The sequence below is a fragment of the Aethalodelphis obliquidens genome, unplaced genomic scaffold (assembly GCF_003676395.1).
Source record: "Aethalodelphis obliquidens isolate GAN/ISIS:26980383/991018 unplaced genomic scaffold, ASM367639v1 scaffold17, whole genome shotgun sequence".
Lineage (NCBI taxonomy): Eukaryota > Metazoa > Chordata > Mammalia > Artiodactyla > Delphinidae > Aethalodelphis > Aethalodelphis obliquidens.
In genome coordinates this window covers 29,132,480-29,154,003 of record NW_020837961.1, presented here as the reverse complement: position 1 = coordinate 29,154,003, position 21,524 = coordinate 29,132,480, and the positions used below count along the sequence as shown (strand labels likewise).

The window sequence follows — 21,524 nt, the reverse complement described above, 5'->3', positions numbered from 1 at the left end:
CGAGGGGTCTAGGCGCGTGGGCTTCAGTAGTTGTGGCTCGCGGGCTCTAGAGCACAGGCTCAGTAGTTGTGGCATATGGGCTTTGCTCCGCGTGCATGTGGGATCTTCCTGGCCCAGGGCTCGAACCCGTGTCTCCTGCATTGGCAGGCGGATTCTTAACCACTGCGCTACCAGGGAAGCCTGTGGCAGTTGATTTTGGATTACGTGGACTGAAGACCCAGGGTATAGATTAAAAGGTGTGATTGGCTGCCATTGGAAATAGCATTCTGAACAAAATTATTGTTTAAGAATGTTTTTTATACTGTTCTGTCTAGAGTTGAGATTGACACCATCACTATAGGAATAATTTGAACTAGTAACTAGGAGTTTAGCCTCTGTCTCGTTAATGTTGTAGAAGAGGGTACTGTTAACTTTACTTTATAGTAAATGCTACTAAAGTTATTTCACTCAGTAAATAATCATAGGTGCTCACAGACTGGTGTTGAATACAAATAAATAAACCTGCAACTAATGCCATATGGTAAATTCTGTGCTAGAAGTATTTACATATAGGTTATTAAGGTAGGAATGTGAAAAAAGAGAAAGACTACACAATTTAGTTCAGAAGAATTAGGCAGAACCTCCCCAGGGAAACATGATTCCTGTGATGTATTTTCAAGGATGAGTAAGGTTAGTAATGTAGACTTTGGAAAAGTGGGGATTATGGATAAATTGGAGGACGTATGTGTGAAAAGCATTCTAAATAGAGGGAATAGAATATCTGAAGATACTGTGTTGTGGGAAGGTGTGTATGTACGTGTGTGAGTGTGTGTGCACGTGTATGTGTGTGAATTGTTGGAATAGAATTGGTTATCTGGACCATAAAAGGTCTAATGTCGTGTATTTGGATTTTCATCTAAAGGCAATGGGAAGCCTTGAAAGGTCTTAAGAAGGTATTATTATGATACTTGGGTTTTGGAAGGATAACTAGCAGTGATGTTTAGGATGGGTTGAAGCAGAGGAGACCTAACTGAAATTAAGAACAATAACAAGGCTATTGCAGTGATCTATATGAGAAACAGAGCTAAATTGTAGTCTGGAGTCTGGAAAGTGTTGGGAAATCAATAAATATTTCTCAATGAGTGAATGACTAATAATTTAGTCTTACTTTTAGCAAAAATTTCAAAGTGCTTATTCATCAGAAAAATAACTCTTTGGCTGAATTTCAACACTGAGGTATTAGATGCTTTTAAAGTTTATATATAGGAAAAGAGTTAGTGAGTGCTGTTGATCGAATATGTATTTGTTCTACTTAATGCAAAACACTGATTAACACCAGTTCTTTTTTTTAAGAGAAGTGGTTATAAAAGTCTATTTTGCAAATGAAGCAACTGACAAAGGATTAATCTCCAAAATTTACAAGCAGCTCATGCAGCTCGATATCAAAAAAACAAACAACCCAATCCAAAAATGGGCAGAAGACCTAAATAGACATTTCTCCAAAGAAGATATACAGACTGCTGATGAACACATGAAAGAATGCTCAACATCATTAATCATTAGAGAAATGCAAATCAGAACTACAATGAGGTATCACCTCATACCAGTCAGAATGGCCATCATCAAAAAATCTACAAACAATAAATGCTGGAGAGGGTGTGGAGAAAAGGGAACCCTCATACACTGTTGGTGGGAATGTAAATTGATGCAGCCACTATGGAGAACAGTATGGAGGTTCCTTAAAAAACTAAAAATAGAACTACCATATGACCCAGCAATCCCACTACTGGGCATATACCCTGAGAAAACCATAATTCAAAAAGAGTCATGTACCAAAATGTTCATTGCAGCTCTATTTACAATAGCCAGGACATGGAAGCAACCTAAGTGTCCATCAACCGATGAATGGATAAAGAAGATGTGGCACATATATACAGTGGAATATTACTCAGCCATAAAAGGAAACGAAATTGAGTTATTTGTAGTGAGGTGGATGGACCTAGAGTCTGTCATACAGAGTGAAGTAAGTCAGAAAGAGTAAAACAAATACCGTATGCTAACACATATATGTGGAATCTAAAAAAAAAAAAAAGGTCATGAAGAACCTAGGGGCAAGACGGGAATAAAGACGCAGACTTACTAGAGAATGGACTTGAGGACACGGGGAGGGGCAAGGGTAAGCTGGGACAAAGTGAGAGTGTGGTATTGTATATATTGACAAATGTTAAAAAATGTTAAATAGATAGCTAGTGGGAAGCAGTCGCATAGCACAGGGAGATCAGCTCCGTGCTTTGTGACCAGGTAGAAGGGTGGGATAGGGAGGGTTTGAGGGAGGGAGACGTAAGAGGGAAGAGATATGGGGATATATGTATATGTATAACTGATTCACTTTGTTATAAAGCAGAAACTAACACACCACTGTAAAGCAATTATACTCCAATAAAAATGTTAAAAACAAAATAATATAAAATAAACAAACAAGTGAATTTATAAGCTGAAAAAAAAGTCTATTTTGTTTAGGTTCTACTAAGTCTAAATGCCCTCCGTTATGCAAGTTAGTGTTACATTTAGCAGATAAGGCAACATACTTTTGTGATTAATAGTTTTAGCTTTGAAGTTAGCCTTGGGTTCAAATTTCAGCTTTGATATATGGGAAGTACTTTTACTTCTGTGAGCATCCGTTTCCTCATCTATTCTGTCAGCCAATATTTATTATGCACTGACTGTATACTATGACTTGTCCTTGATTCTGGGGATACAGCAATAAACAAAACAGATAAAGATTCTTTTTTTTGTAGATCTTACATTTGAACAGTCATTGGCAGACTATGAACAATAAACAAAATAAGTAATGGATTATATATGAAAGGTGGTAAGTTGTTTGGAAAAAGATAATGTGAAGCAGGTTGAGGGAAATGGTGATTTTTAAAGGAAATATAAAGGTTTGATACCTTTATAGAGTAGTTTAAATAGAGTGGTTATATTACAGATCACTGAGCAATTGACATGTAAGCAAGCACTTGAATGATGTGAAGGAGTTAAACATAGGGGTATGTAGGGGAAAAGCGTTCCAGTCCTAGGGAACAGCCAGTAAACGGATGAAAGCTTCCCTGGCATATTTGAGGAATGAGGCTAGTATAGCAAGAACAAGTGATCATAGTGGAGAGAAGTAAGAAATGAGGTCAGAGACATAGGGCAAGATTTGTGTAGAGCCTTTGCAATTCATTCTGCAGGAGATAACAATCATTGCAGGATTTTGAGTAGAGGAGGGAGACAATCTGCCTTATGTTTAAAAGGCTGATTTATGTAAGAATTTAAGGATAGAAGCAAAGAGATCAACTAGGGCACTACTGTAGTAACTCTAGTTAAACATGATGGTGTTGGGGACTAGGACAGCAGCAGTAGAGGAGGTAAGAAGTAGTAGGATTATGAATATATTTTGAAGGTAGAGTTGATAGGGTTTACCAATGGATTGGATGTGGATTGTGAGACAGAGCTAGGAGTCAAGTATTACTCTTAAGATTTTTGGCTTCTGCAGCTGAAAAGATGGTGTTTCTATCAACCAGATGGAAAAGGCTGTGGATAAAACTGTTGTTGGGGAAGATCAGGAATTCAGTTTTGGAAATACTGATTTTTATATCTCTAGTAGACATCCAGGTAGAGGCAGTTGTTAATTATTTCTCCAGACTAGAGATCTAAACTTGAGTGTTATAAGAATATAGATGATATTTAATGCCTTGAGATTAGACGAAATCATTAAGGTGGTAGGGTAATGACTGAGATTTGACCACGGGCTCAGAAGTTGTTTCTGACTTGGTCAGGAGTAGTTTTGGGAGAGTGGTGTGGAAAAAAGCCTTTGCAGTGAATTTAGAAAAGAAGAAGAGAATAAGAGAAGAGGAATTATAGAATGTGTATAAACAGTTCTTTAGAGGAATTTTGCTACAAAGGGGAGCAAAAATAAAATGGAGTGGGGGGAATAGAGTCAAGGGAAGTAGGGTTTTTAAAAAATGAGAACAAGAGAACAGTTTCATGGTAAGGAGTGGGGAAATTAATGTAGAAGAGATAGGTGAGAATTTCTGGAGTGATGTTTTTAAGATGATTTGAGAGTGGGTGAATTTGTTTGCAAATGGGGGTTTGGCTTTAAAGTAGAGCATGGATGGGTCGTTTACAGTAACTTGGGAAGGCATTTTATGTAGTTGCAGAGTCTGGGAGGTAAATATGGAAGTAGAGTTAGAGTTGGGTTTCAGTGGGTTTAGGTTTTGCCAAGTAAGGGGGAGAGAAGGCCAAGGGAGCCTCTTTGTGCTAGAGAGTGATTGTAATCATTGACCACAGGATTATGATTATTAAGCTAGGTAAAGAGGAGAGTGACTGTAAAGAAAATGATAGGATGGATGGATTGGAGCTCTAAGGACTGTTAGAGTTGTGATAGTAATAGAATGAGTGAGCTATAAACATGAGAGGTAATAGTTTAGAGAGTGGGACGAGTAGAACCAAGGCCATTCAGTTATTGGAAATGATGAGGTCTGGCATATGACTGTGCAATAAATGGCTGAGGTAGGGTGGAAGACAAGCTCAGAGAAGGAGAGGAGTTCAGGGATCTGTCAGACCAGGATCTCAGTCAGCTTGGAATCTCATGTTTGTAGACTGTATCGCTTACCATCCCTCATCAGTGGTGTCTCTACATACCCCCAAGTAATTTCCATTTATTTCTCATTGCTTTTAGTTTTTGAATCACTGTCACTTTCTCCAACACTGTTCTTACAATAATTCCTCGTGCTTTTACCCATATTGTGGCATGTATCAGTATTTTGTTCCTTTTTACTGATTAGTAGTATTCCATTGTACAGATATACCACATTTTGTTTATCCCTTCAGCAGTCAGTGAATGTTTGGATTGCTTTCTGGTTTTGGCTATTATAAACAATGCTTCTATGTGTGTTTGTGTACAAGGCTTTGTGTGGACATATGTTTTCATTTTTCTTGGGTAGATACCTAGGAGTACAATTGCTTGGTGGAATGGGAAGTCTGTGTTTAATTTTTTAAGAAACTGCCAAGCTATTTTCCTAGTTAGCCTAGTAGGTATCTTACCCTGGTTTTTGTTTTCATTTCCCTAATGGCTAATCCTGTTGAGTATTTTTTCAGGTGCCTTCTTTGGGAAAATGTCTGTGTACATCTTTTGCCCATTTAAAAATTTCATTCACTGTATGACTTCTGACTTTTAAACAGTAATTTATATATCAGTATTTCTGGATATAAATCTTTTGTCATATACATGATTTGCAAACATTTTCTCTCAGTCTGTGACTTGTTCTTTCATTTTCATTGAAGAGCAAGTTTTTAATTTTGATAAAATACAATTTACCTATTTTTTTCTTCTATGGATTATGACTTGTTGGCAAATTCAAGAAATCTTAGGTCAAAACAAGTACTAGGGTTTTCTTTCTTTTTTTTTTTTCTAGAAATATTTTTTCATCCCTAGAAATTTTGTAGTTTTAGCCCCTACATTTAGATCTGTGATTCATTTTGAGTTAATATTTTTGTATGGTGTGAGATAAAAGTTTAGCTGTTTTGGATCTTCTACATAGATAGTCATGTCATCTCTGAGCAGAGATATTCTTAGGTGTTCCTTACCAATCTGTATACCTTTTATTTCCTTTTCTTGTCTTCTTGCTTTAGCTAGGATTTCTGGTACGATGTTGAAAAGGAGTGGTCAGAGGAGTATCCTTGCCTTATACTGATCTTAATGGGAAAGTTTCTAGTTTCTCACCATTAAGTATGGTGTTAGCTTTTGGATTTTTCCATAGATATTCTTTGTCAAGTTGAGGAAGTTTCCTTCTATTCTTAGTTTACTGAGAGATTTTATCATGAATGGGCATTGGATTTTATCAAGTGCTTTTTTGGTATCTGTTGATATATCATGTGATTTTTCTTTTTAGCTTGTTTATGTATGATGGAGTACATTAATTGACTTTGGAATGTTGAACCGACTCTGCATACCTGGGTTAATTCCTGCTTGGTCATGGTATATAGTTCTTTTTATAGTTGTTGGATTTGGTTTTATTTGTTGAGTTTTAGAAGTTACTTGCTTGGGCTTAATTTGCAGAATTTGTCTCTCTTGTGGTAAGGTGTTCTGAATATTGTTGCTAAGCTGTTTTAGAATTCTTCTTCATATATATATATTTTTTTGGTCTGACTTTTAAAGGGTCACCCCTTTTTTTCCATAGCTTTGAGGTCAGTGAATGATTGATCAGAAGTCTTTCTGAAACCTTTGACTGTGTATGGCTGGTAAATCTGCATTTGGTTTTGATGGACACATTTAAATTTGAAGTAGTTTTCATCCTCTAGCTTTTACTTCTTGTTGATCTTTTTCGAGTCTGCCCTGTATCTGCTCAGGGACCCAGATAGCCATGTGTGAAATTCTTATTAAGCTAGTTTATTTCCAGGATCTCCCTCTCTAATTTCTGGTTTGTTCTCTGGTCTCCTGCTCACCCTAACTTCAAATGTAATCTCACTCTAGGAGAGCTATAGGTCTTTCCAGTTTTCGGCTTGGCATGCATTTTCTTCATTTTCTGTCCTCTCTTTCAAATCAAGTCATCCATCTCTGGCAGTGAAGTTGCTGGTTTCCATAAGCAGCCAGAGACCGATGGAACTACCACACCTATGGTGTCTGGGCGGGGAATTGCCAGAAAAGATTGCCACAGACTTCGTTTGTTCTTACTTAGTGTTTAGCACATTTTTGTGAATAAAATTATTATGGATGTTGTTGCTTGCTTTTGGTCAGTTTTCAGAACACTGAAATGATTGTTATTCTTCAGTTCTATACTTGTTTTTCTGGGAAAGGATTTGTTGGACTCTTTATTTCACCATAGCTGGAAGATCTACCCCCAGATCTTTACATGTCTGATTCATTTTGATTTAAGTCCCAGTTCAGATGTCACCTTGTCAGAGAAGTCTTCCCTGAAACCTGTTGCCCAGGTTATTTTTACCTCATTTCTTAAAATTTTTCTTAAAATTTCTTAAAATTCCTTCCCCATATCTTTTATTCTTTCCCCATGTTTTGTCTTTATTGTCTGTCTCCTCCTGTACCGTATATGTTTAGTGAGGGCAGTCCCTCTGTCTCTCACTTATTGTTATACCCCTGGCTCCTAGAGAAGTGCCTTGCAAAACCAGTAGATATTTGTGTTTAATTGATAAGATAATTTCAGCTGAAGTATATTGTTTTTATAGTTTTAATTTCAATTATTTATATTTTTCATGTAAATAACATACTTTCTTAAACAGAAATTTGCTTTATACAGATAATCTTGACAATAGTCAAGTGATATTTCTTTGAAGATTATTACCAAGAGAAAAGAAAATACATATACATATAATAAATATTTTACATTAAAACTTTTCTCTGTCTTGTGAAGAAATAAATTTTATGTTCTTAAATATTTTATCCAGAACAGCTGATTCTTATTATTTCTTATTGGAGAAAGAATTATTTGAATAACTTATTTGTTTTTATATCACATGTAATTGTAGGTTTTGTAATAACTTTTTCCTGATTTCTTATCTATGTTTATCTTACTCTGTTTGGATTTGTTTGCCTCCTGTCATTAGAAACTGTCTTCTTTACCTTAGTGCTTAGCCTATAGAAAGTACTTCAGCCTTTGTCTTTTAAGCAGATGTTACAAAGAAACTGTGGTATAAAGAGAACTAACATTCTTTAGTGAAATAGTGGAGGTAATATTTGAAATTTTTATCCTCTCTTTCTTTAGAGAGTAGAATATATTTTAAAGGGACAATTTAGAGATTTATTTTTCTGAAATCAGTAGGTTGGACTTTCCTTTTATAAATATTTAATACATTAAGGTTAAATGAGTTTACATAGCAATGGATGTATTTGTGTAGCAGTGTTCAACTACTGGACTTAATCCCAGGGGCAGGAAGAATAAGTAATAAGGGTTTTCTTTTCACTGCGGAGACCAACCGTTTTTTTTCTTTTTATGTAAGTCTGACCTGACTTGACCCCATTTATAGAGTAGCTGCCATAAATTTGGTCCTTGATTAATGTTTTATTAGTGTAAATAACATGTAGACCTTTACAGACTGAGAGAGACTACAGCATAGGGTTTATCAGATTTGATGGGTATCATTAGCAAATCAATTAACTTAGGTCAGACATAAGTAATTGTTGTCTGGTAGAAATGTTTCTCTTAACTTACCTGTTTAATTGATTAGATACTTCCTCTGTAAATACATTGTTTTGATACTTTTGAGATGAATTATTTGTATTTTTCTTGTAAACAACATTCCATTTTAAACAGATTTTTTATAGAAATAAAATAACCGGTAATCGCTGACATAATCAAGTTATGTTTCTTTGGCAATTTTTACCAAGACAAAGTAAAATATATAAACATTAATAAAAGATATAAGTTTAAAAAAATTAAATTTCCACATTTTGTGAGTAGTAACATTGTTATTTCTGGATCATAATTTTTGTTTATGGATATTTTGTGATATATTGAATCATCATCATCAATTGACTTTTCAGATATGCAAATAATTGATCTAAAAGTGTTATTTGTTCTGAAAGACACAGGTTTCTTTAAACAGTTTTAAATTCTTTAAAGAATATTAAAGCATTCTTTCAGAATGTTCTGTGATGCTGTGGCACCACATTAATAGGGAATAGGAAAAGCTGTTCTAAATTCAGGCGTGGTAGGTAACATTATTATGTATATAGGGCTTCAGTTTATTTATTTGTGTACTCAATTTCATTTTATGTTAGTTGCTTTTTCTTTCACCTTAAGATATATTTAATTGAAAAATGAATTTAATTAAACTAATTTCAGTAGAACTGTTGCTTATATATTTAAAGTCAAGTCTTTATCAGTGAACCTTAAAAGTCTTTTCTCATTTGGATAAAGGGGTTTAGATTTCATATTTTGCCTTTCTTGTTATTCCTATTATCCCTTAATGGTTTTATTGATCTCTCTTCTAAAAATTTTAGTATCTCAATTTGGTGTTAATTTTGCCAGCAGAAATTGATCCAGCTGCTAGGTAGCCTTCTTTCTTCCTGCCAGCCTCCCTGCCATCCATCCAACAAATATTTTTTCGAGTATTTTAAGCCCCTGATGTTGTTCTCGGCAGTTTTGATCAAGGTAGCTGCTCTGTGAGCATTGCTAAGTCTTATAACTTCACTTGTTTGACTTGTGTTAGAAGGAACAATGTAATGGATAAATATTGATCATCTTGCACATTTTATATATTTAGGTGGTCCTGTTTTTGTTTTTATACTCTGAGATTCTGAAAAATCAGTGCAGATTCCCTATAAGTAAAATTTTTATAGCTTAAAATGTCAAGGGATCCTGTCTTTGTTAAGCAAATTTTTAATTTGTCTCCTGATTTATAAAGTTGAAAAGAGACATGATTCCATTGGCCAATCAAAGCTTTAAAATTTTTGACAGTAAAAATCAGGAAAGTAGTAGACTGTGGAACCTAGTTTAAAGGAATAATATCTGTTAAAATTTTTAAGATATAAATTCTCATTTTGAATTATAATACTTTAAATAGATAAGTGATTATAAAATGACCTATATTTAAAGTATTGGGTTTTGTTTATTAAAAATACGTTTTGAGAACTTCTATAGCCTCCTAGGATTTTACTCTTAAATTTCTTCCTAGGACTCTTTCCTTTTTGCCAGGCTTGAAAAGCATAGAAAGGGTAGATTATCCCATATACTGTTGGACACATTGCTTAATTATCCCCTGGGGATGGTCAGTATCTGCTTATTACAGCAATAATTCAGACTTGTATACAAATATGTAAATAGCCTCATAAAAGACATAATGTTTCTAGTACTAATACACTTGTCTGTCTCTTCAGAATTCAACTTCTTAGATTGCAGTTGTGCTTTCTGAACATTTATTTAGTAGCTCCAGCATTTTCTTTCACTCCAAGAGTCATAGATTCCTAGTAAATACCTATTGAATAAGTTAGTAGAAGACTGAATGGAAGGGAAGGCAAAGAGGGAGAAGGGAGGGAGGAAGAGAGGGCAAAAACACATTTCATTTTATTCTGACCCACTTGGCTATTACTTGGGTTATAGTTTGGTAAAAGACCAAGGTATTTGTTGCACTTACGTAAACAGTGTAGCTAAGATACATTACTATCTGAGCCAACCAAAGATATACTCTAAATCAAAGTAATCTCTTGGAAACTCGGGAGTGTTTCTTAAAGAGTCATATGCTTTCCAGTTAAATTTTTAAATTATGTGTGTAGTAAGATTCCAATTAAATATTATGAACAGTTGTTTGGATATGGTCTTATTTTTGGGGTAGAGTAAGAGGTGATTGTTTCAAAGATTTGTTGAGAGGAGGCTTTCATCTCCGTTTACTCTGGATTGAATTGATGTAGAAATTTGTGTGGAGTGTTTAGAAAGAGGTATGTGCTGTTCTTTCCTCTTGAAGATTAGGTTATTTAAATTACTGTTTATTTTTGAAAGTTTAATGGCTTATTAAAGAGGACTAGAATTTTCTCCCCTTAATTAGGATACACACATTTTTCTTATTTCTTCATGTGTTTAGGTTTAAAACAGTCATATGGTCAAATTATTTTTCACTTTTAATTTTCCAGCTTGATCTCAGTTTTCTGTGGTTACTTTTTAGGCTTGTTTTGTTGTGATCAATGTAAAATAATGGTGGTGCATTTAAATTATGTTTTTCACTCCCTAAAAATGCTAAATTGCACTAGGTTTAAGGGCTTTTTGTGTTTGGCATTGCAGTTGACCATTCTCAGCAAGGATAAGTATATAGTTTTCAGAAAATGTGGTGTGGATTCAGAATGCCTGTAGAATATGCTTGTGTTTGTATAGAAGTTTCATAACCTTATGCATCATTAAAAACTACAAGGGTTTATATATAAATGGAATCATTTACTATATTAAATGAAAATGAGTATAGAAAAAGAGAGGCAAATGAGGGGTGGGAGAAAAAGGAAAGACAGCTAAACTTTGAGAAGAATTAAATGAAAATAAGATGAAGACAGAGTCAGTTCACTTCATTCATTTAGAAAATATTTAGGAATGCTTGCTATATGCTGTTCTGGGGGTTCAGCAGTGGATACAGTAGACATTCCCACTCTCTTATAGTGTATTTTAATTGGCATAGGTAGATGATAAAGAAATTAAAAACTTCATATTAGGGCAGAAAGTGATAAGTGCAATGAGAAGGTTAAAACATTCAAATTAAAGAGAATAGGTACAGTGTGGGGCAAGGGATGTTGCAATTTTTTTTTCTTTTAGTTTTCAAATTTTAGTTTTATTTAAAATTCTGGTCATAAAAGTTTCCTATTAAGTTTTTTAAACAATATTTAACTTAGGAAGTGAAAAATCTTCTGTTTTCCCTATACTATAGTTGGTTATTATATATTCTTGCAGAACTTCTTCCACATGTTAGGATTTTTCTTTTGTTTTCCTTTGTTGTTTTTTTTTAACATCTTTATTGGAGTATAATTGCTTTACAATAGTGTGTTAGTTTCTGCTTTATAACAAAGTGAATCAGCTATATGTATACATATATCCCCATATCCCCTCCCTATTGTGTCTCCCTCTCACCCCTCTAGGTGGTCACAAAGCACCGAGCTGATCTCCCTGTGCTACACAGCTCCTTCCCACTAGCTATCTGCTTTACATTTGGTAGTGTATGTATGTCCATGCCGCTCTCTCACTTCGTCCCAGCTTACCCTTGCCTCCCCCCGTGTCCTCAAGTCCATTCTCTACGTCTGTATCTCTATTCCTGTCCTGCACCTAGGTTTTTCAGAACCATTTTTTTTTTTTTAGATTCCATATATATGTGTTAGTATATGGTATTGTTTTTCTCTTTCTGACTTACTTTTCACTCTGTATGACAGACTCTAGGTCCATCCACCTCACTACAAATAACTCAATTTCGTTTCCTTTTATGGCTGAGTAATATTCCATTGTATATATGTGCCACATCTTCTTTATCCATTCATCTGTCGATGGACACTTAGGTTGCTTCCATGTCCTGGCTATTGGAAAGAGCTGCAGTGAACATTGTGGTACATGACTCTTTTTGAATTATGGTTTCCTCAGGGTATATACCCAGTAGTGGGATTGCTGGGTCATGTGGTAGTTCTATTTTTAGTTTTTTAAGGAACCTCCGTACTGTTCTCCATAGTGGCTGTATCAATTTACATTCCCACCAACAGTGCAAGAGGGTTCCCTTTTCTTCACACCCTCTCCAGCATTTATTGTTTGTAGATTTTTTGATGATGGCCATTCTAACTGGTGTGAAAGGAAACCTTATTGTAGTTTTGATGTGCATTTCTCTAACGATTAATGATGTTGAGCATCTTTTCATGTGTTTGTTGGCAATCTGTATATCTTCTTTGGAGAAATGTCTCTTTACGTCTTCTGCCCATTTTTGGATTGGGTTGTTTTTGTGGTATTGAGTTGCATGAGCTGCTTGTAAATTTTGGAGATTATTCCTGTGTCAGTTGCTTCATTTGCAAATATTTTCTCCCATACTGAGGGTTGTCTTTTCATCTTGTTGATGGTTTCCTTTGCTGTGCAAAAGCTTTTAAGTTTCATTCGGTCCCATTTGTTTATTTTTGTTTTTATTTCCATTTCTCTAGGAGGTGGGTCATAAAGGATCTTACTGTGATCTATGTCATAGTGTTCTTCCTATGTTTACCTCGAAGAGTTTTATAGTGTCTGGCCTTACATTTAGGTCTTTAATCCATTTTGAGTTTATTTTTGGCTGTGGTGTTAGGGAGTGTTCTAATTTTATTCTTTTACATGTAGCTGTCCAGTTTTACCAGCAACACTTATTGAAGAGGCTGTCCTTTCTCCACTGTACATTCCTGCCTCCTTTATCAAAGATAAGTGACTGTATGTGCGTCGGTTTATCTCTGGGCTTTCTATCCTGTTCCATTGATCTATCTTTCTGTTTTTGTGCTAGTACCATACTATCTTGATTACTGTATCTTTGTAGTGTAGTTTGAAGTCAGGGAGCCTGATTCCTCCAGCTCCAGTTTTCTTTCTCAAGATTGCTTTGGCTATTCAGGGTCTTTTGTGTTTCCATACAAATTGTGAAATTTTTTGTTCTAGTTCTGTGAAAAATGCCAGTGGTAGTTTGATAGGGATTGCATTGAATATGTAGATTGCTTTGGATAGTAGAGCCATTTTCACAATGTTGATTCTTCCAATCCAAGAACATGGTATATCTCTCCATCTGTTTGAATCATCTTTAATTTCCTTCATCAGTGTCTTATAGTTTTATGCATACAGGTCTTTTGTCTCCCTAGGTAGGTTTATTCCTAAGTATTTTATTCTTTTTGTTGCAGTGGTAAATGGGAGTGTTTCCTTAATTTCTCTTTCAGATTTTTCATCATTGGTGTATAGGAATGCAAGAGATTTTTGTGCATTAATTTGTATACTACTACTTTACCAAATTCATTGATTGATTAGCTCTAGTAGGTTTTTGGTAGCATCTTTAGGATTCTCTGTGTATAGTATCATGTTAACTGCACACAGTAGCAGTTTACTTCTTCTTTTCTGACATGGATTCTTTTTATGTCTTTTTCTTCTCTGATTGCTGTGGCTAAAACTTCCAAAACTATGTTGGAGAATAGTGGTGAGGGTGGGCAACGTTGTCTTGTTCCTGATCTTAGTGGAAATGGTTTCAGTTTTTCACCATTGAGAACGATATTGGCTGTGTGTTTGTCATATATGGCCTTTATTATGTTGAGGTAAGTTCCCTCTATGCGGGTTATTTTTCATCATAAATGGGCGTTGAATTTTGTCAAAAGTTTTTTCTGCATCTGTTGAGATGATCATATGGTTTTTCTCCTTCAGTATGTTTATATGGTTTATCACATTGATTTTCGTATATTGAGGAATCCTTGAATTCCTGGGATAAACCCCACTTGATCATGGTGTACGATCCTTTTAATGTTCTGTTGGATTTTGTTTGCTAGTATGTTGTTGAGGATTTTTGCATCTAAGTTCGTCAGTGATATTGGCCTGTAGTTTTTTTTCTGACATCCTTGTCTGGTTTTGGTATCAGGGTCATGGTGGCCTCATAGAATGAGTTTGGGAGTGTTCCTTCCTCTGCTCTGTTTTGGAAGAGTTCGAGAAGCATAGGTGTTAGCTCTTCTCTAAATGTTTGATAGAGTTTGCCTGTGAATCCATCTGGTCCTGGGCTTTTGTTTGTGGGAAGATTTTTAATCACAGTTTCAATTTCAGTGCTTGTGATTGGTCTGTTTATATTTTCTATTTCTCCCTGGTTCACTCTCAGAAGCTTGTGCTTTTCTAAGAGTTTGTCCATTTCTTCCAGATTGTCCATTTTATTGGCATATAGTTGCTTGTAGTAATCTCTCATGATCCTTTGTATTTCTGCTGTGTCTGTTGCTATTTCTCCTTTTCCATTTTTTTTTTTTAAGCAGTACGCGGGCCTCTCACTGTTGTGGCCTCTCCCGTTGCGGAGCACAGACTCCGTACGCGCAGGTTCAGCGGCCATGGCTCATGGGCGCAGCTGCTCCGTGGCATGTGGGGTCTTCCTGGACTGGGGCATGAACCCGTGTCCCCTGCATCGGCAGGCAGACTCTCAACGACTGCACCACCAGGGAAGCTCTCTCCTTTTTCATTTTTAATTCTATTGATTTGAGTCTTCTCCCTGTGTTTCTTGATAAGTCTTGCTGATGGTTTTCTTTTGTTTTTTAATATCTTTATTGGAGTATAATTGCTTTACAGTGGTTTGTTAGTTTCTGCTTTATAACAAAGTGAATTAGCTATACATATATGTATATCCCCATATCTCCTCTCTCTTGCTTCTCCCTCCTACCCTCCCTATCCCACCCCTCTAGGTGGTCACAAAATACCGAGCTGGCATTCCTGTGCTATGTGGCTGCTTTCTACTAGCTATTTATTTTACCTTTGGTAGTGTATATATGTCCCTGCCACTCTCTTACTTCATCCCAGCTTACCCTTCCCCCTCCCTGTGTCCTCAGGTCCATTCTCTATGTCTGCGTCTTTATTCCTGTCCTGCCCCTAGGTTCTTCAGATCCATTTTTTTTTCGATTCCATATACATGTGTTAGCATACAGAGTTTGTTTTTCTCTTTCTGACTTCACTCTGTGTGACAGACTCTAGGTCCATCCACCTCACTACAAATCAGTATCGTTTCTTTTTATGGCTCAGTAATATCCCATTGTATATATGTGCCACATCTTCTTTATCCATTCATTTGTCAATGGACACTTAGGTTGCTTCCATGTCCTGGCAATTGTAAATAGTGCTGCAGTGATGGCTGATGGTTTGTCAATTTTGTTTATGTTCTGAAAGAACCAGCTTTTAGTTTTATTGATCTTTGCTGTCATTTCCTTCATTTCTTTTTCATTTATTTCTGATCTGATAATTCTGATTTCTTTCCTACTGCTATCTTCGGATTTTTTTTTCTTCTTTCTCTAATTGCTTCAGGTGTAAGGTTAGGTTGTTTATTTGAGATGTTTCTTGTTTCTTGAAGTAGCTTGTATTGCTATAAACTTCCATCTTAGAAGTGCTTTTGCTGCATCCCATAGGTTTTGGGTTGTTGTGTTTTCATTGTCATTATTTCTAGGTATTTTTTGATTTACTCTGATTTCTTTAGTGATCTCTTGGTTGTTTTGTAGTGTATTGTTACCCTCCATGTATTTGTATTTTTTACAGATGTTTTCGTATAATTGCTATCTAGTCTCATAGCGTTGTGGTTGGAAAATATACTTGATACGATATCAATTTTCTTAAATTTACCAAGGCTTGATTTGTGACCCAAGATATGGTCTGTCCTGGAGAATGTTCCAAGAGCACTTGAGAAGAAAGTGTATTCTATTGCTTTTGGATAGAATGTCTTATAAATATCAATTAAGTCCATCTTGTTTAATGTGTCATTTAAAGCTTCTGTTTCCTTATTTATTTTCATTTTGGATGATCTGTCCATTGGTGAAGGTGGGGTGTTAAAATCCCCTCCTATGATTGTGTTACTGTCGATTTCCCTTTTTATAGCTGTTAGTATTTGCCTTATGTATTGAGGTGCTCCTATGTTGGGTGCAAAATATTTACAATTGTTGTATCTTCCTGGATTGGTCCCTTGATCACTATGTAGTGTCCTTCTTTGTCTCTTGTGATAGTCTTTCTTTTAAAGTCTATTTTGTCTGATATGAGAAGTGCTACTCCAGCTTTCTTTTGGTTTCCACTTGCATGGAATATCTTTTTCCACCCCCTTACTTTCCGTCTGTATGTGTCCCTAGGTCTGAAGTGGGTCTCTTGTAGACAGCCTATATACAGGTCTTGTTTTTGTATTCATTCAGCCAGTCTGTGTCTTTTGGTTGGAGCATTTAAACCATTTATATGTAAGGTAATTATCGATATGTATGTTCCTATTACCATTTTCTTACTTGATTTGGGTTTGTTATTGTAGGTCTTTTCCTTCTCTTGTGTTTCATGCCTAGAGAAGTTCGTTTAGCATTTGTTGTAAAGCTGGTTTGGTGGTGCGGAATTCTCTTAGCTTTTGCTTGTCTGTAAAGGTTTTAATTTCTCTGTCAAATCTGTATGAGATCCTTGCTGGGTCGAGTAAACTTGGTTGTAGGTTTTTCCCTCTCATCACTTTAAATATGTCCTGCCACACCCTTCTGCCTTGCAAAGTTTTTGCTGAAAGATCAGCTCTTAACCTTCTGGGGATTTCCTTGTATATTATCTGTTGCTTTTCCCTTGCTGCTTTTCATATTTTTTCTTTTTTTTGAATTTTCCTTTATTTATTTTTTTATATAGCAGGTTAATAATTTTTCCTTGTATTTAATTTTTGATAGTTTGATTAATATGTGTCATGATGTGTTTCTCCTTGGATTTATTCTGTATGGGACATTCTGCACTTCCTGGACTTGATTGACTATTTCCTTTCCCATATTAGGGTAGTTTTCAGCTATAATCTCTTCACATATTTTCTCAGTCCCTCTCTTTTTCTCTTCTTCTTCTGGGACCCCTATAATTCAAATGTTGGTGCGTTTAGTGTTGTCCCAGAGGTCTCTAAAACTGTCCTCAATTCTTTTCATTCTTTTTTCTTTATTCTCCTCTGCAGTAGTTATTTCCACTATTTTATCTTCCAGGTCACTTATCCCTTCTCCTGCCTCAGTTTTTCTGCTATTGATTCCTTCTAGAGAATTTTTAATTTCATTTATTGTGTTGTTCATTATTGTTTGTTTGCTATTTAGTTCTTCTAGGTCCTTTTTAAATGTTTCTTGTATTTTTTCCATTATATTTCCAAGGTTTTGGATCATCTTTACTATCATTGCTCTGAACTCTTTTTCAGGTAGACTGCCTATTTCCTCTTCATTTGCTTGGTCTGTTGGGTTTTTACCTTGCTCTTTCATCTGCTGTGTGTTTCTCTGTCTTCTCATTTTGCTTAACTTAGTGTTTTTTGGGGTCTCCTTTTCAGAGGCTGCAGGTTTGTAGTTCCCGTTGTTTTTGGTGTCTGCCCCTAGTGGGTAAGGTTGGTTCAGTGGGTTGTGTAGGCTTCTTGGTAGAGGGGACTGGTGCCTGTGTTCTGGTGGATGATGCTGTATCTTGTCTTTCTGGTGGACAGGACCACGTCCAGTGCTGTGTTTTGGGGTGTCTGTGAACTTAGTATGATTTTAGGCAGCGTCTCTGCTAATGGGTGGGGTTGTGTTACTGTCTTGGTAGTTGTTTGGCTTGGCATGTCCAGCACTGGAGCTTACTGGTTGTTGAGTGGAGCTGGGTCTTAGCATTGAGACGGAGATCTCTGGGAGAGCCTTCGCCATTTGATATTACGTGGGGCCGCGAGGTCTCTGGTGGTCCAGTATCCTGAACTCAGCTCTCCCACCTCAGAGGCTCAGGCGTGACACCCAGCCAGAGCACCATGTTTTTACCCTGCAGTACCAGTGGTGTAGATCACTGAATTCAGATGTAAAGGGGGTTACCTGGTGCTGCTCTGGCCCTCCGGCCCTCCGTGGACCCCCGATTCCGGCCGTAGTGCGTAAGCTTCTTTCCTCGTCCGCTGCTTTCCCGGGTGTGGATATTGCAGTTTTAAATAAAATGGTCAAGGTGGAATCTAAAATGGTGTGTTCCTATGAAAATGATATGCAAGTGCAACTAGCAGTGGCAACAAAGGCAGTTACAGGAAAATAGAAGATGGTAGATATTTTGTAACAGAGAAATCCTAAAGTGGATTCCAAGTGGGGAGTAAGCAGAGTGGTTTCCCTAGTTGTTTTATATAAGAGTGTCTTCTCTCCCACTTTATATACATTGAGAATAAATATTTCATAGTCCTAAGAACTTGTTTTGTCTAAAAATGCCACCTTGCCAGCAGCCCATCTGCTTCCATTCTAGTCTCTCTACTACCTTGAATTATTGTTTTGAAATGCTCAACGAGGGATTTCTGTACAAAATAAGTTTGGAAAAATAGATTCATATCAGGCTATGACATTTATGTTGAATTTGAAACATATTAAGTTACTGAGTTCTTACATTTTCAGGAGAAATAATTTGTTTTTTCCATCCCAGTTGTTGTAAAGTGTATTGGTATATTATAGTCTGCCTGATAAAAGGTTATTAGCCTCCAGAAGTAGGTACCACCTGGACTACTTCTAAACAGAGAAAGATCTAGATTGGCTTTAAATACGTATGAAGCCTGTTAAAGAATACTGAAGAGTTTATTTAAAAATACTCTTTAGTTAGTGATCAGTCTGCTCTTTCTCAGACTTCAGGCTGTGTATTCTATGATGTTAGACCCTTTGTGTCTCTTACTCAAAGTTGTTACTGAGGGCTTTACCTCAGAAAGGAGCAGAGAGATATCAATTTAAGGATTTTTGTGATACTGATTTATTGGCTATCGTGTGTGTGTGTGTGTGTGTGTGTGAGATGTGAGCAAAGAGGTAGTTACATGGAGATTTATGTAATACTTCTACAATGGAAGAATAAAGAATATGTTGATAAATGAAATATAGTCTGAGAAGTGAGGTTTTATTAGTTGTGATAATACTGAAGGAAGACTTTGGAAACAACTTTTTCCTCTCAGATTTGGTTTGTGTCAATTCTCTGTAGTTAATTCTAAAGAAATTACAATGTTAGAGAGATTGCCAATTCAGACACATTGCTTCCATATTCTCAGTTGTAACTTTCCTTTCCCATCAATGGTAAAGACGTTTAGTAGAGAAAATCTGACAGTTGCTGCTAATGGGAGTCACAGAAAACCCAGGAAACAGAGCATAATATTGGAAAACTCTTGGTGAAAATGTGTGGATGTGCTTACCCAAGGTCTAGACTAGTATAATCAGATGTGGACAATGGGCTGTAATGTAGTTATGGGAGATGGCTGTCATCATTAGTGTTATTTATTGAGCTGATAGCATGAATCTTTCTTAGTTGGTCACTTGATAGGGCTGTTTGTTTCCTAGGGCTGACACAAGCACTTTTTTTTCTCCTTGTGCTGTAGGTATAAATTATACATAGTTTTTCTCCTTAATAATAAAATATGTGAATCATTTCGTGCTCTGCATTTAGAGATTTAATTTGCTAAATAGTAAGCCTACTATTTTGAGACTGCTTATTATAATTAAAAATTTAACTCACCTGTAATTCTTTGTTGGAAAGAATAGTTTTCACAACTGTTAGTTAAAATTACAGTTGCTAAATACTGTATAATTTGTATATTTGAGAAAATATGCACATAGATGGAAAATATTGGCCCCTTAGAAAAGCAACAATTCTTTATTCATTTAGATATCTTATTACTTATTTTGGAAGTCATTTTTTCTATATTTTCCATAATAAAAGGAAAAGTCATATTTATGTGTCCAATTTAAAAAAAATGGGAGGCATGTAGTGAGGGCCTTCTGAAATATTGGATTTTAAAATCATTTTTTAAGTTATGAAGGAAAAATATGCTTCCTTCTTTGGAAGTAATATTAAATACTTTATATACATTCTAATCAAATTTTAAAATATTCTTATAAATAAATAAGGTTAGACAGTAATATTTTGTATTATGTAGTGAAAATTTTTCAAACTTACATTTCTGCCATAGTTGTTTAGTCTAAAATCTCTAGAGTTTTACTTTAAATTACCTAGATACATTTAGATACTTGAGAATCTTTACTTTAAAGCATTGGCACAAACTATCCATTTATCAAATAATGATTGAGTACAGTTGGGGTCCCAAACCAGTCCGCAGCCTGTTAAGAACTGGGGCACACAGCAGGAGGTGAGTGGGGGAAGGTGAGCGAAGCTTCATCTGCCGCTGTCCATCACCTCCCATTGCTCCCCATTGCTCGCATTACCACCTGAGCCATTGGTAGCATTACTGCCTGAACCATCGCTCGCATCCCCTCCATCGCTTGCATTACTGCCTTGTCCATCACTTGTAGTACCGCCTGAACCATCACACCCCCCTGTCCCCACGCCCCATGGAAAAATTGTCTTCCACGAAACCGGTCCCTGGTGCTAAAAAGGTTGAGGACTGCTGGAGTACAGTCTACCTGAACAGTACCTCTCAGGTACTATGGTTGATTAAAAAAGAAGAATAGGTAAAAGATGTGCTTCCTTAATCACTTGTGCTATGATACGGAGGATAGAGTAATATAGGTAGCAATTGAATGGAATTTTTATGATCCTGTGTAAACAAGTAAAATATCTGCTATGTATATAATAAGCATTAAGTATAAGTTGGCCTAAAATAAAGGCCTTTATAGAATTGTAGAATATTCCTTAGAGGGAAAGAAGATTCAGCTGGATCTTATGGAAGTTAAGACTTTGGATGTAAAGAAAGGACAAAAAATCAATTGCAGGTGGTTTTGGCACTCATTTTCCATCATTCATTTAGTACTTATTTATTGATTGTAGCCTGTGTGTCAGGCACTGTTCTGGAGACAGAAGATGTAGCTGTGAATAAGACTCTGCTGACATACATAGAGGAGAGGACAAATAATAAATGAATGAACAAATAAGATAATTCAGGTAGTAATAAATGCCTACGAGAAAACAATACAGGATAAGGTTATGAGAGTGAAGAGGGGAGAGTTTATAGGGAAGCCAATATAGCATGTCAAGAGGAGATTTGTGAAGAACTGACACTTGATTTGAATGAAGAGAAGTAGCCAAACAGTTTGAGATCTAGGTCACAACCTTTTAAGGTGAGGAAATATCAAGAGCAACGGCCTTGAGGAGGGAATGATGTTTGTGAATTATTGAAACAAATAAAAGGCCTGAGTGGCTGGAGAGAGTGAGGTTTGGAAATGTCAAAAGTATCCATGTTTCTGATCGCATAGGTCCTTGTAGGCTGTGGTCAGAAATTTGATTTGAATTTTCTTTGGTAAGAATATTTGCAGAGTTTTAAACAGAGGAGTGGCATGATGTGACTTAGGGTTTTATGTTTCATTTTTTTGATGGTGACATTTAAGTGTTTATTTTTTAGGTTTTAATTTACTTATTTTTAACTGCGGTAAAATACACATGATATAAAACTTAACCACTTTAACC

General features: G+C 36.0%; 1 protein-coding gene across 3 annotated transcripts in view; it reads left to right on the top strand.

Annotated features, from left to right (window-relative positions):
- Positions 1–21,524, top strand: part of LRBA (LPS responsive beige-like anchor protein) — a 736,343-nt gene that overhangs the window by 239,115 nt on the left and 475,704 nt on the right. The gene's annotated exons all lie outside the window — the stretch shown is intronic.